Source organism: Sorex fumeus, unplaced genomic scaffold, assembly GCF_029834395.1.
Source record: "Sorex fumeus unplaced genomic scaffold, SorFum_2.1 ptg000061l, whole genome shotgun sequence".
Classification (NCBI taxonomy): domain Eukaryota; kingdom Metazoa; phylum Chordata; class Mammalia; order Eulipotyphla; family Soricidae; genus Sorex; species Sorex fumeus.
Window position 1 is genome coordinate 52,387,175 of NW_026606118.1, and position 15,701 is coordinate 52,402,875.

At 37.4% G+C, this 15,701-nt stretch overlaps 1 pseudogene; it reads left to right on the forward strand.

Annotated features, from left to right (window-relative positions):
- The first annotated feature begins 342 nt into the window (after positions 1-342).
- Positions 343-11,634, forward strand: LOC130034393 (ATP synthase F(0) complex subunit C2, mitochondrial-like; annotated as a pseudogene).
- The last annotated feature ends 4,067 nt before the right edge of the window (positions 11,635-15,701 follow it).

Sequence of the window (15,701 nt, forward strand, 5' to 3'; positions counted from 1 at the left end):
TGAACCATGTGCAAGGCAAGAGCCTTACCAGCTGTTCTATGACTCTTGCCTTACGGGCTGTTCTATCACTCATGGCCCAAAGTTCCTAGCTTTGATAAAGGTGTAATACTTATTCATAAGTATGACTGACTTCATGGCTGAGTTTGTCATTTCATCATTTAAAAGTATCAGGGAATTGGTTTTATTATATGTTAAAGGAGCTGAAAACAATTTGAGACAGCAGATATTGGGAATTGTAAAGTTACTGAAGAGGAGAGGCACACTGCAGGAAGATCCCAAGGAACTGCCTCCAAATCCGATTCAGCAATTCTTCTACACCATGGTTAGTCCTGTCCTGAAATAATGCTGCATCACATCATCATCGACATAGATACAGGCAGGCCTAAAGCAGAGTGGGTGTCTGCGTAGGTTGGTAGGTGATGAGAGTGAGCCTAATAGCAGTCTCGATGCCTTCTATTTCAGTAGACAGCTCGATCTCTGCTTAAATTCCACTTTATATCAACAGCTCTTTTCATTTATGATGTAACCTGGAAGATAAAGAAAGGATAGAGTCAAAGCAGAAATAAAGACCAAAGTAGCAAATATGCTGGGACAGATTTTGTGATTTGAGCAAGTAAAGATAAAGCAGTTATCATAAAATGTCATGGTGGGAATGTTTCATATTTTTGCTGTATGTACATTGTTTTTCTCCATAAGTATTTCCACTTTCTTATCAGATGCTTTAGATCTCCCTCAAAGTAAGAAAAACTAGTTGGGGGGAGTCCAAATGTCACTTTGTGTTACGTTACTATAGTTTCCCCCAACTCGTGGTAAACACAAAAATTCTTAACTCATGCATATGCAGACTTGCTCTGAGAAGTCAGTGTTCTTCATCCTTCCTCTTCATAATCTCCATTATTCCCAATGAATTACTACTGAAGTATATTATAGAAAGCAGAAGCAAAGAATATTAGTGGCTCAACAATTGTTTTAAAAGACACTCCTTCAAGATGAAGTCGTAAAATTTGCTTATAAGTGGATAGTCATGGAGAGTATTATGCTAAGTGAAATGAGTCAGAAAGAGAGGGACAGACATAGAAGGACTGCACTCATCTGTGGAGTATCAAACAACATAACATGAGGCTGACACCAAAGGATAGTAGATTCACGGGACAGGAAGATTGCTCCATAGCTGGAAGCCTGCTTCATGAGCAAAGGGGAGAAGGCAGCTGGAATAGAGAAGGGATCACTAAGAAAATGATGGCTTGAGGAATCGGTCAGGATGGGAGATGTGTGCTGAAAGTAGATAAAGGACCAAACATGATGAACTCTCAGGGTCTGTATTGCATACCATAATGCCCAAAGTAGAGAGAGAGTATGGGGGAAACTGTCTGCCAGACAGGGAGGGGGAGGTGTGGGATGTGGGGGGATACTTGGGACATTGGTGGTGAAGAATATGCACAATTTGAGGGATGGGTGTTTGATCATTGTATGACTGAAACTCAAACGTGAAAGCTTTGTAACTGTATCTCACAGCAATTCAATTTTTTTTTAAAAAAGGTGTACTCTAAATTTCAATGATATTTTTGTAATAAATTCTTTGAAAACCTAAAAAGGACACTCCTTAAAAAGGAAATAAATAAAGGTTATTCTTCTAATACAAGGAGTTGTAAACTATAATCCAAAACCCAGATCCTTATTTCTGCTTTTGTAAGGATTGTAAGCTAAATATTTTTAATTGACAAACCAAACTATACATAGTAATCTGTGGCATGCAAAATCATCACTTGTATGACTTGTATTACTTGTCATCTTGTTGCTCATTGAATTGGTCGAGCGGACGCCAGTAACGTCTCCGTTTGTCCCTGTCACGTGCTAGTGTAGCCCAATGGTATCTGCTCGCTCCAGGAACACAAAGAGCATCAAAAAGTTCATTCAGGATCTTGACAAAGAAGACTGACCATCTCGTAGGTGGACGGCCAGGAGTTCTTTTGACATCCAGTGAAATCCAATCAGTAATGTCTCTAGTCCAGCAGTCATCTCCAAATGGCATTTTCGGTGCCTTGGCAAATGTAAAGTTATATGAAACTCAAATGTTTAGTATCCCAAACTTCTTCAGAGACACATTCATTCATTTACACATTGTCAATGGTTACTTTTAGCAGAGTTGAGTAGAAGTGACAGTGACCATCTGTTGTTCTCTCATTGCTTTGTGCTGCAGACTGACTCACTACAAATCATAGTGACAGTTCAAAATTCTATACCATATCTAAAGCCATGCATGTAGCTACAATAGAGTCTTTGTACATTTCTATTGCCATATGTCAAAATAACACAAGAAGAAAATGGCATACTTCGAATATTGCCCTTTCAGGAAACAACAGGGTATAGATAAATTCATTATTTAAAATCGCAAAATATGTCATGGCTGAGTACTGACACTATATGGTTGCTAACTCAGTGTTGGTATGTCTAGAGTGCACTCAACACATCTTCAGCTCAAAGGAAAACAAACATAAGAAAAAGATATTTATTGATGAGATACTTCTATATAGCAGAATTCCTCCATAAATATGTAGCACTGTCATAGCACTGTCCTCCCGTTGTTCATCGATTTGCTCCAGTGGGCACCAGTAACGTCTCCATTCATCCCTGTCACATGCTGGTGTAGCCCAATGGCATCTGCTCACTCCAGAAACATGAAGTGAGACTTGTCGTTACTGTTTTTGACATATCAAATACTCCACGGGGAGCTAGCCAGGTTCTGCAGTGCAGGCGGGATACTCTTGGTAGCTCTTTGAGAAGGAAGGAGAAATCGAACCGGGGTCAGCCGCGTGCAAGGCAAACACACTACCTGCTGTGCTACTGCTCTGGCCCCTTCATACTTACGTGATTCCCTCCATAAATACAAAAATTTAAGATGAGGCTACAACTAAATTTGTCAACAGTTCATCTTATAGTCAAGCAAGAAACTTCCCTATCAATGTTAACCTAGCACTGTAGCACTGTAGCACTGCACTCCTGTTGTTCATCAATTTGCTCGAGTGGGAACCAGTAACGTCTCCATTGTGAGACTTATTACTGTTTTTGGCATATCGAATATGTCACGGTTAGCTTGCCAGGCTTTGTCGTGCGGGCGCCATACTCTCGGTAGCTTGCTGGACTCTCCAAGAGGGGCAGAGGAATTGAACCGGGTTTGGCCCGCGTTGGCTGTATGCAAGGCAAGGGCCCTACCCATTTTGCTAAGCTCTTGGCTTACAAGTGACCAAATGAGGCTGAATCCCAGCACAGTATACACTCCTTTGAGCACCTCCAGCAGTAATTCCTGATTCAGGAGTAAGCCCTGAGAACCACGGGTATGCACCACCTCTGCCGCTGTCCCCCAAAGAAAAAGAAACAGAAAGAAAACATGTAGCCATCAATAGTTAGATGAAAAAATAAGGGGAAATTATCTTGAGTGTCAGTTCCTGGTTCTTTATGAGTCCAAATGTGTTACCAGTACTAATCAGTTGTTGCTTTTTAGACAAGTCAATGATTACTTTGAAGTGAGTGTACAGAAATATCTTGTATGACTAACCCACGTAGACAAAATACAGGTGAGAACATTTTCAAAGAAGTTGGGAAAACACTAATTCAAGACAACGTGAAGTGTTTTAAGAAGAGTTATGGTTATAAAAATCTGTGTGGAGCAGAAAAGGGCTTGTTCACTTTCTTTGTGAATTTCATACAAATTTACAAAGCGTGCGAAAATGCAAAGTACTCGATAGCTTAGGTTATTTGTTGCTTTGTTTATCAGTAAACAGTACACAGAAATTATTTTAATCTATCTTGTGTTATTAAACCAATAGAACCAATCGTGAACTTTCTTCACTCTTCATTCACTATGAATTTAGCCATGTTCAGTTGGGAGATCTTAATCTAGGCCTAGAATATTTTTTTTCTAAATAAGAAAAACTACTGTGAGCCATGGAGCAACTTTGAAAGCAGTTTTTGCTGTGGATATTATAATGTTTTTTAGTAAACATTAAGGTAAAAGTGTTTCAATGTGAAATGTATATTTCAGGATAGTCATTTCTACCAATTGATATCATCTGAATCACAAGTAATACCAAACATTTTATAAGTCCTGCACTTAAAAGTTGAAAACCATTAGTTAGATCTCCACTCTTATGCAAGTTAGTAGTGCACTAAATTTTAATTTAAAACTATAGTTTCAACACATTTTTTTCAACCTTGATAAAAGTACAAAGAAAATTTTCATATTTTAAAATCTACTTAACTTGGCACTGAGGGCTTCTATCTAACCTTAGAAGTAATTACTCTTTAAAGCAATGACTTCTTAAAAGACAAGCTTCAAGGGGTCTGGAGCAATAGCAAAGTGGGTAGGACATTTGCCTGGCACGTGACCAACCCGGGTTCGATTCCCAGCATCCCATATGGTCCCCCAAGCACTGCCAGCGGTAATTCCTGAGTGAAGAGCCAGGAGCAACCCCAGTGCATTGCCAGGTATGACCCAAAAAGCAAAAAAAAAAAGCTTAAATATGGTAATTTAATATAATCTATAAATTTCTCCTAAGAAATGAAAATTTTCAATTAGAACCAAATGCTTATAGACTGTTATTAGTAAGTGCTAATACTAGGTGTGGGAGAATGTATTTCATGAATGAATTGTATAAAATCTCATTTCAGACCAGCATTAACAGATAGGAATTTTAATAAATTGTAATGATAGAAAATATTAAATATGAAGCCTCAATATGTATGTATTCTATTCTGTCTAACAAATTAGCACAACTTAGTAGTTAAAAAAATAGCTATAGGCGGTCTCACAGTTTGTAAGTCAGAAGTCCAGGTTACACAGAGCTTAAGTGAAAGTCTCCAAAGACCAAAATCAAGGTGGAAGCAAAACCATGTTCTGTTCTAGAAGTTCTGGGAATGATTCCACTTCTAAAACAATTTAGGTTGCGGCACAAACTCAGTTTCTTCTGGCTGCACTATTGAGACCTGCATTTCCTTGCAGACAACAGGGTCAAGTATTGTTAGATACTTTCCACTTTCTTTCGCTTTCCGTGAGCCCCTCCTCTAATATCTGTCCAAGTTCCTCTCATGCTTCTGAGCTTTCCAACTTCTCACACTGCATCCCTCAAACTTCAACCAGGTAGTAGTTTTCCTGCTCTTAATATTTCATTTGATTAATTAGGTCTGCCTAGATAATCCTGGATAATCCCCCACAATAGCACACCAGGCAGGGTCTTGCACTCGGCCTACCCGGTTCGATTCCTCTGTCCCTCTCAGAGAGTCCAGCTAGCTACCAAGAATATCCTGCCCACACAGTAGGTCCTGGCAGGCTCCCCATGGTGTATTCGATATGCCAAAAACAGTAACAATAAGTCTCACAATGGAGACGTTACTGGTACCCACTCCAGAAGATCTATGAACAATGGGAGGACAGTGCTATAACCTCCTATCCATAAGCAACTTCTCTTTTGGTATATATTATTTTGTAAAGAATTCAGGGATTAGGACATCATGTGGAAATTTGTAGGCTCAATTCTCTACCTACCATATTCCATTAAAGAAAATGTTAATTCTATTCTTACTAGTAGGTAGACTAATTATAATATGTTAATTCTATTCTGATTATTAGATAGGCTGTGGTAAGAAAAAGTGTACTCAATTTTTTGTTATTACTATACTATTGTTATCACCACTGTTATATTTAGAATTTTTATTACAATTTTTTATGAAAAATCATATTTATTTTTTTCATATAAGTATCTTTCAAATATCATTAATTTTGTCTCTTTTGTCAATGAGTCTAAGATATTTACTATCAGATTTATTATAGCTAAAGTTTAGTGATCTCTGTTACAGTGGAAAAATTAATGGGGCCATTTTCTGAAAGAATTTAACAATGTTTTTCAAAAGTGAAGCAAAAAAAAAACCCAAAAAACCTTTTCGGTAATTATGTTACAAGATATTTTTCTATAAAACTAAGTAGATATGTACTCAAATATAGAAACAATTTTTGTTTATTCAGCTTCATTTATAAAGCAGAATTTTTCAGGTTATCCAAGTAAGTATCAATAGGGGAATCACTAAATAAGCTTGCATAAATCAATTTCACACTAAAATTACATAATACTATTATATAAATAGCTATTTTCATCACTACTGCACGCATTTTAATGCCTTTAATAAAGAATTTTATAATATTTAAGGAGATAACTATAAGTTTGATTTTAGAAAACTAATTATTTTACTTAAGTTTGTGGGAATATTAAAGAAGCAATATAGAAAAACTTGGAAGAAAGTGATTAATCCCCAAACAGAACTCTATAAATTAAGAGCTATGCCCAGCACTAACTATATATTAGGGATATATATATATATATATATATATATATATATACTGAGAAAATGTTCAAAAGGTTTGGGGACTGGCTTTTAGGAGTAGGATTTGACAGTGAGAAAATGTTAGGCAGGGATTCTTGCTTTTATTATAAGGTTTATGACTTGACTTTCATCAAAGTATAAAGTATATATAATCATATATTCTGTGTGATTTATTTTTTGGAAGAAATGTATGGTGTTGGCTGTTCTTTCATTAGGAAGTCACTTAACTCTGCCAAAAAGAAATTACTGAGGAACTGAGTGTAGAACTAATTAATAAGCTTACTCCTATTGATCAAGTAGACCAGAACTAAAGCAAATGAAGTCTCATAGGACCTGAAAACAGTATTTTTCTTTTTCTTTTTGATTTTCATGTTCTATTTCTCCCTCTGCATTCATTTTCTTTAGAAAAGACTCCTGAATTCTGTGGGTTATAGAAAGCGCTTCCATACTACCAACAGAAGGAAATCTTTGAGCAACTGTCTTTATTTCTAGGTCAAATGTTACATAGTCAGTGTTATATTTTCACTGGATGTATGAATAGGTTAGGAAGAAAAAGACAATAAACATATTTATTAATACAGAAATACTCAAAATATGCTAAGAATAAAGAAAATTCTTTCACTCAGCTATGTGAATATCAGAATGACCAGTTGCTTTGGAATAGACACTCCTCATTCCCAATTCCAGTAATTTCTAAGTCTTTCAACTTCAGTTCCTGTAACTTCATTAGTGAGTAAGTAGTCTTTACATTACAGGATGCCTTAGTAAGTAATTAAATGACTATGACATAATTCAAAATATTTATCATACAGTAAAAAATTTCTCTGCCCATTATTATAAACTTCTCCTCCCATACTTTATTTCTAGATATACTAAGGTACAGCTATTAAATATATGCAAATTAACTTAATCTAATCATCTGTGTTTTACTTTCAAGTAATTATGTGCTTCCTTTCATATTAGATGACTATTTTGAAGGCAAGTAGCACATCTAAACATTTTTGTTCAACTCAATAAAATCCTCCTTCTGTTAGTATATTTGAATATTTATGTTTATTTTATTTAATCTACACAATAGCTTTGAGGTCTGAATTTTTATTATCCACTGTGTAGATGAGAAAGCCAAAGCTTACCATTGTGAAGTAAATAAATTGACCAAATTAAAACCACTAGGAAGAGAAAGCAGAATATTTGGAGGAAATTGGGTATGTGTCCAGGGCGAGATAACTCTTTTTTCGCTTTTTGGGTCAGATCCAAGTGATGCTCAGGGGTTACTCCTGCCTCATGCAGTCAAGAATTACTCCTAGTGGTGCTCCAGGGATTATACGGGATGCTGGAAATAGAACCTGGGCCAGCCGCGTGCAAGGCAAATGCCCTACCCACTGTGCTATTGCTCCAGCCCCCAGGCCCAGATAACTTTTATGGTGCATTGCCCTTAACCTTAAAACAGACCATAAATGTTATTGTTGCAATTACAATAATCATAGCAAGTCCATGCAGGAGGCACAATATAGGTTTGGCACATGCATCCAGTTTTAATCGACCACTGAACTGTATATGCAGTTAAACTTTAAGTAATTTCTCAGCATCCTCCATCCTTACTATCCTTGACAAGTGTACTCTTGTCATTGGTTCAAATAGTTCCTACAGGTGCATCCAATCTTCAATTTAGTGACCTCCATTTCCTCCTCTACATTATAGAAAGTTGTTTCCTAAAATCCAGTCTGTTCTTATGACACTTCAGTTAACTGCACACTGTTATAAGAAACCCCTTTTCATTCTCCCAGTAAGTAAACTCTAAATAAAAGAAACCTATCCAACTTTTTTAGGAGGTTTTAGTTATTCCAGTCTACTGTCAGTGTGTTGAACTCAACTGCTTTCTAAGCTTCTTTCTATTTTTGTACATGGGCATGCCTTCAGTTTCTTTTGGGGGGAAAATGGAGAGAAATTGTTATCAGAAACAGAGTAATCAAAACAAGAAGGGTAAGCCCAAGACCCAGAAAATCTGATAACTTCACGATGGTTGAGGTTTTTGAGATCTCAGTTTGTAAGTAAAGCCAAAGAGATGCCCGGAAACAGCATAAAAAAGCACAATGAGCACTGACACAGTATTTTGTTCCCATGTCATTAGCCACAAAGATTGAACCTCCAAAATGATTGTAGTTTGTTGTGACATTGATGTTTCTCTTATGTTCATTAGTTTCTTTTGAATTTGTCTTACATAGGGAAGAACAATCTGGAATGAGCTAAGTGTTTTTTTATAATATTATGTTGTTTAATGCCAGACATCTTGCTATATATTGAAGGTGCAAGTCCAAATGGTAATAGGCATTGCCCTAACCACTTCAGTCTATGTATGAGAGAGATAGATGACTTCAGTGAGGTAGAATAAAGACTATACTCATTTTGCTTTGGCTGCTCAGAGGCAAAGGCAGAATAATTTGGCAAGGGAAGAAGATTCATAACAATTTCTGTAAATGTCTGTTTTGTCTATGTCAATAAGATAATTGAACTCCGAGTCTTTAATCTACATTTTTTGGGGGACACGTAGTTTACGTGTGACATGAAGACATTCATATAATGCTTTTTTTATTTTTCCACAGAAATGTTAACTTTCTCTGTTTACACTGCCTTTCCTGCAGAAAAATTGCTAAAAATTCCCCAAAGATCATAGTGGAATTCCTCAACTTGTTTGACAGGCTCAAGACCAAATTTGCGAATGTCAAAAACATGATTAAATTGTCTGAGTTTGTTGTCTGATTGCATTTCACTTACAGTTTTTTCTGAAGAAGTGTATTTCCCCTAACAAGAAGTCTCACAATGGAGACGTTACTGGGCCCGCTCGAGCAAATCGATGAACAACAGGAGGACAGTGAGAGAGTGAGAGTGAGAGAAAACTCTATTTGAATATGTCATAAGCAGGTTCTGCTGAACCAGGATTCAAATTCTTCCATTGATTTCCTCTCAAATAAAAGCAAAGCATCATAAGGTCGTAGAACTGCCATCATATAAGGAGAACACCTGGACTTTTCATGAGTTCAGTTTGACTGTACACCCACCCCAAACCTTTAGACAATAGGCAGTATTGGACATGCAGAGTAGGGAGCTACTTAATTCAGAAATCACAGTTGCAACTCATATACCACCTGTGAAAGACATCATAGTAGGTGCACTCTATCTTGGCTACATCCAACACAAGCTTGGCTAAAGAAAATTTCAAAGCAGGACCCAGATCAATAGTATACCAGGTTAAGCATGCAGCCACGAGGGGTTTTGATCCCCAAAACCACACACAGGTCTCCTGAGCCACTCCAGGAGTGAACACTAAACACAGAGCCAGGAGTAAGCCCCTACCCCTTAATAAAAAGTAGAAAGAAAGAATAAAATTAGTGATAACAAAAATGTACAAAACTCTGGTCTGCATTATTATCACCATGCATTCTCCTTCTAAATCATGTTCAAGTTATATATTCCCCTTGATTAGATCACACCCTCTCTGCCAACATCCCCTGAAAATCCTCTTCTCCCTCCTTATACTTCTCTCCCCTCACTCTACTGTTCAAAGGCCACTATAACCAGAATTAGAGTGCAGGATTTTTTCCATTGCTGTTTATAATTTTCATATCTGATGATGCAAAAATAAATGTGAAGCTCTGTGAAGGATAGTCTCTCTGCTGCTGCTCCATTAGAGTGTCTCTTTCATGATGAATCTTTTCTTCATTTCCACTCCACAAAATACCTTATAAAATTCTTATTTTTATCGTAAACCTAATGGAAAAGAGCTTTGACAAGGAAGAAGATGCATCATCGTGGTCAGGCCTGAAATTAATGAGCCCTGTAATTAAAGAGCATTTGTCTTTTCAAAGCAGGTTTCTCTTTGGATGCATAGACATCACCAAAATCCTAGTGTATAAGTCAATGATCCTATTTAATATAAGTATAGTTTTTAGAAAATATGTAACTTCATAAAAACCATTATGAACAAAATATATTATTGAGTTGACCTAAAAGAAGGAAATATACTTTTAGGATAATTGAAAGAAGGCTTTGCTGGAAACATTTTAGCAAATAATTTTCTATGAAATGAAAGGGAGAAATAGAAGGAATGAGGGGAAAAAGTATAGTAAGCTCTTTATTTTTTGAAACATATTGACCTTCACTATATTTGAATTTAAGAAGAAAACATATAATTCAACTAAAAATATTTTTAAAGTATGAACTACTTTTGTCCAAGTTAGAAAACAATCTTAAGTGATTAAAAGACAAGTGTGTACCTGTGCATTTATCCAGTAAGTCTCTGCACTATACTGCATTTTGGCTGGAAGTACTTAATCTGTATTCCAGCTATTTCCTGTTCCTCTAATATTCCGAGAACTTTTTTACTCGATATTTTAATAAACCAAAACCAAACTGTATTCCTCTTCTGTGGAGGCCACCCCCAACCTTCAGAGACTGCATGTGATATTGCAAAATGTCAAAAAATCAAATAAATAAATTATAACCAGAAATGGATCCTACTATTTTAGTTAGAGTCAGAAATTAAATTTAAGATAAAGCAGTCCAAGCATATGCAACTCAATTTCCAAAAGATTATGAAAAGACAGCTGGAAAAAAGTTAACAACCACTTGGTTCAACTCTATGGCTGGTGTAAATCCAAAACATTTGACATGGAACAATTTGATAAGATTATTAAGCACAAAATGATTTGTTAAGAAGACAAAGAACTTGCTTTAGATTTAGAAAACAGTAAAATGTTATTTTTCCAAACTCTTTCAGTACTTGAATCTGGTTCCACCAGAGAAAAACACTTGACCTGGCACTGTCTGCTCTGCACAAGGAGGTTCTTTATCCCGGAAAGTGTCCAGCTGCACCAAGTTCATCTCCACCCACTCCTTGATCAAGAGCACACTCATGTGTACAGTGGAGCCTTGTGTGCTGAGTTTCTGAAGCAACAAGCTAATTGATGAAAATTCAATAGCTTGACAGTTCCATGTCCACTCACCTCCCTAGCTCCTCACGGCAGCTACCAAACCAGCACCATATCTAGTTTCATTGACACAGCAAATAAATTTATGGAGGCTGGGGCTACCACAGTAGGATTGGTTGGCTCTGAAGCAGAATTGAGACTGTGTTATTGGTTTATGCCACACGCCCTTCTCTGAAGCAGCAGCTCTTCTATCCCATTCTGAGCTTTGCCCTCAGAGACTTTGGAGCTCTTTTGCTTGATGGTGGCCTTTCTCATCCTCTTTGCTAGGTAGAAGAGCAGCCTTCAACTCCCATAATTATTTCTACTGTCTTATCTGATCCATATATTCCTGTTTCCAGAACTCCCCCAGGCCGACTGAAGAAAACAGTTGATATAAGATCTGACGGGGAAAAATAGATAAGTAAGTAAATAAATAAATGAAATACTTGGTTTGACGAGAGTTCAGTACTGATATTTGTTTAAAATAATATAAAATTGTTCTTCCTACATTAACATACGCCTCAGAAACCTGGGCCCTACAAAAACAGGATGAGAACGCTATTTGGGTCTCCCAAAGAGGAATCGAAAGAGCAGTGTTTGGAGGATCACGCTTCGCTCAAATAAGAGAAAGAATCCAGAGTTCCGACCTCTGTCGACGATCAAGAATCAGGGATGCTGTCTTGTTTGCCAAAGAGTCGAAAATCAGATGGGCTGGACACATAATGAGATTTGGAGATGACCGCTAGACTAGAGTCGTTACAGACTGGATTCCATGGGACATCAAAAGATCGTGTGGCCGCCCACCTACCAGATGATCAGACTTCTTTGTCCAGACCCTGAACGATCAGTTTGAGGCTGTTTGTGTTCCTAGAACGAGCAGACGCCATAGGGCCACACTAGCACGCAACAGGGATGAGTGGAGACATTACTGGCATCCACTTGAGCAAATCGATGAGTAACGGGATGTCAAGTGATCAAGCGAATATAAAAGTGGACATCTGCACTCTTTGCCCTACTTTTTTTGAATATGTAGTTGAATTTTAGCACGACATTGGTGCTTGTTTTAGAATTTAAGCATAAAGGGAAGCAACAACATGGCAATGAGACTAAAGCTGCGGCCACATCTGATGTACAATCTTAGATACAATGAATTTTAGGTTATCAATCAATAGCACTGCACTGTAGCACTGTCCTCCCATTCATCGATTTGCTCGAGTGGGCACCAGTAACATCTCCATTGTGAGACTTGTTGTTACTGTTTTTGGCATATCGAATACGTCACGGGTAGTTTGCCAGGCTTTGCAGTGTGAGCGGGATATTCTCGGTAGCTTTCTGGGCTATCTGACAGGGGCAGAGGAATCAAACTCAGGTTGGCCACGTGCAAGGCAAATGCCCTACCCCCTGTGCTATCGCTCCAGCCCTTCTAATGAGTACAAACTCTAATTTCTTACCACAATCTATATGGATTCTCAGATCATTCCATATCCAAAGAGTATAGATAACAATGGTGATAAAAGATAGAGGGTTTTCCAGAAAAGTTCTACCTATATATTTTTATCCCATTGAAATAAAGGAAAATTAAAAATATCAGGTACTCTTAAGCTTTCATAGCATACCATTAAAAAGCTCTGGAAGATCACTGGATTAGAGGCCAGAGAGTTAGTATAGTGATTACAACTCTGCTTCCACCTTGGCTCTTCCTAAAAAAATGTTAATTTGAAACAAGGCAAAACAAAACAAAGGGAAAAAGTAAATCCCAAATGAACTCCCACATGACAATTTGCTCAGACAGGAGGCTGGCCCCAGGCCCAGTCTCAGCAGGAGTTCAGATTGGTCTAAGCCAATTGCCATGTTATCATTTGCCTCACCAGTGATTGATTCAGACATGGGCAGGTGAAATAAGATTTAAGAGGAAATCTCTTGGGGGTCTTCTAGGAAAGGGCTTCTTTCATTTTAGAAGAGACCAAGAAGTAGGCCACACCTTTTATTTTAGGATTTTTTTTTTTTCACCTGAGTGTGTAGACCATAAAGAAGTACAGGCCTCAAGTTACAGCTTTGAGGATGGACAAAGCAGAATGAAAAAAAGAAATTGGATTCACAATGACACCATGGGCTTTCCAAATTCACAAGTTCCATATCTGCCATTCTTATAACCTCTATGTTATATAAGATGAGATATAAGCTTCTTGGAACAGAGAGATGCTCCAAAGACTTGAATTCTTGTTTTGTATGCAGGAGCCCCAAGTTCAATCCTCAGCACCATATGGTCCCCTTTGGACCATATGGTCCCCTATGAGATTGATCCCTGATCTCTTAGGTTGAAGTATCACCGAAGCTATGCCAAGTATGGGCCTAAGCAATTTTTTCTTAATTTTTAATAGTGAGATATTATGAGGTACAGCTGTAGACTTACAAATTTTTGTGCTTCGGTTTCAATTATACAGTGATCAAATACCCGTCCCTCCACCAGTGCCCATTTCCCTCTTATTATTTAAACTAGTTGTAACTGTCACCGTCACTGTCCTCCCGTTGTTCATCGATTTGCTCGAGCGGGCCCAATAACATTGTGAGACTTGTTACTGTGTTTGGCATATAGAATACATCACGGGGAGCTTGCCAGGCTTTGCAGTGTGGGTAAGATACTCTCGGTAGCTTGCTGGGCTCTCTGAGAGGGTCAGCTGTCTTTCGGCTGCCACGTGCAAGGCAAACACCCTATCCACTGTGCTATTGCTCGAGCCCAATGGGTAACCTCCAAAATGATGAAGACCAAAATTGACTCTAAATCTGTACTACGAGAAGGTTCCCTGCCTTCTCAGAGACCTGGGTAATCCAAGGCAAACTCTTTAAAGTCACCAGAAAAGGAGCTCAAAGAGCATTTTCTTAGAGCCTAAAAGCATTTGTTTGGGATGCCAGTGACAGAACAAGTTCTATGTGAAATGAGATAAAGGGGTAGGATGTTCACTTTGTACATAAAATAGCGATTTATGGTAAAAGGGGAAATTCTGTAAGAAAGTAAGGGAGCTTGCGAACAGGTCATGAAACTCATGGCCTCCTCCCTAAACACTGGTGACACTGCATTCTCTGCCACTAAGTTGTAATCAGAAGAACATGACACCTTCCAGACTGAGTCTTTAAGCTTCCCAGGTATGAGGAGGATACTTGGGAAGTAATTGGATAGAAATCGACATTGGGGAATGACCTTGAAAGCTGGGAGTCAAAGGTAAATAAATGTTTTGGGGAACCAAACTTTGCACTCTACAGAATTCTGTTAAACAGGAAAACCTAGAATAGATTGATAACCATGAAAATAAAACTTTCATTATTTGATACTCCTATTAAAGAATTTTCAAGATGGGGGGCCATCTTTGGCATCACAGCAGTAATTAATACAGTAGTTTAAGTGAATAATGATATGAGTAAAATAACAGGTAGGTTACTATACAAAGTTTATTTATAAGGAAATTGAGTATCAAAGAGCTAAGTGTCTTGCCCAAAATGCTCAGAAAATAAGTTCTGTAGTTGACCTAGAACTCAGCTGCACTGGGTCCAATTTTATGTTTCCTTTAGTGTCGTTTTTTGTAAGAGGACAAGTAGATAAATTCCAACTTGGTTCCGAGTCTTCGAAATTGATGTTGATCAATATATCATAAAAAACAAATTCTGTATGAAATAAAGAGTACAGAAAGTTACTGATTAGCCTCTAAGTGCACTTCTTTTAGCATTATGTTAAGTTTAATTTTAAATCAGATTTACCAGAATTATCATTGACTAATATCTACTGACATTCTAGTGAAAATTAAATTCCTGTAGGTTGTTATGGAGTATTGCTTAGCAGTTCCCTTCTCTTTTAGAATACAATTTATCTTACTAATGAATCCAAAACAGCATTTAGCATTAGTTTTTACAGTGTCAAAATTAAGGCACAATGTTTTTCCTCTGTTAAAAAAATCTTTTGAATAAAAAGTAATGCGTTTTTAAGCCAGTGTTGGTATGAATGTGAGAGGAAAGGAATCCTTATTTGCTGATAGGAATGCCAACTGGCTCAACAGTTTTGGAAAACAATATGAACACTTTCAAAAAACGAAGAATTCAGCAATTCCACTTTTTGGCATCTACTCCAAGGGTCCAAAGAGTATTCAGATAAGACATCTGCACTCTTATGTTCATTGTAGCACTGTTCTTGCTAGCCAAAATATGGAAGCAACCCAAGTGTTCAATAGCAGATGACTGCATAAAGACTGGTATAGACACACAGTAGAATACTACTTGTCCATAAGAAAAAAAAAATCATTAACCAATTTTTTATTATGTGGACAAATCTGTAAAGCATCATGCTGAATGAGGTAAGTCAGAGGAGAG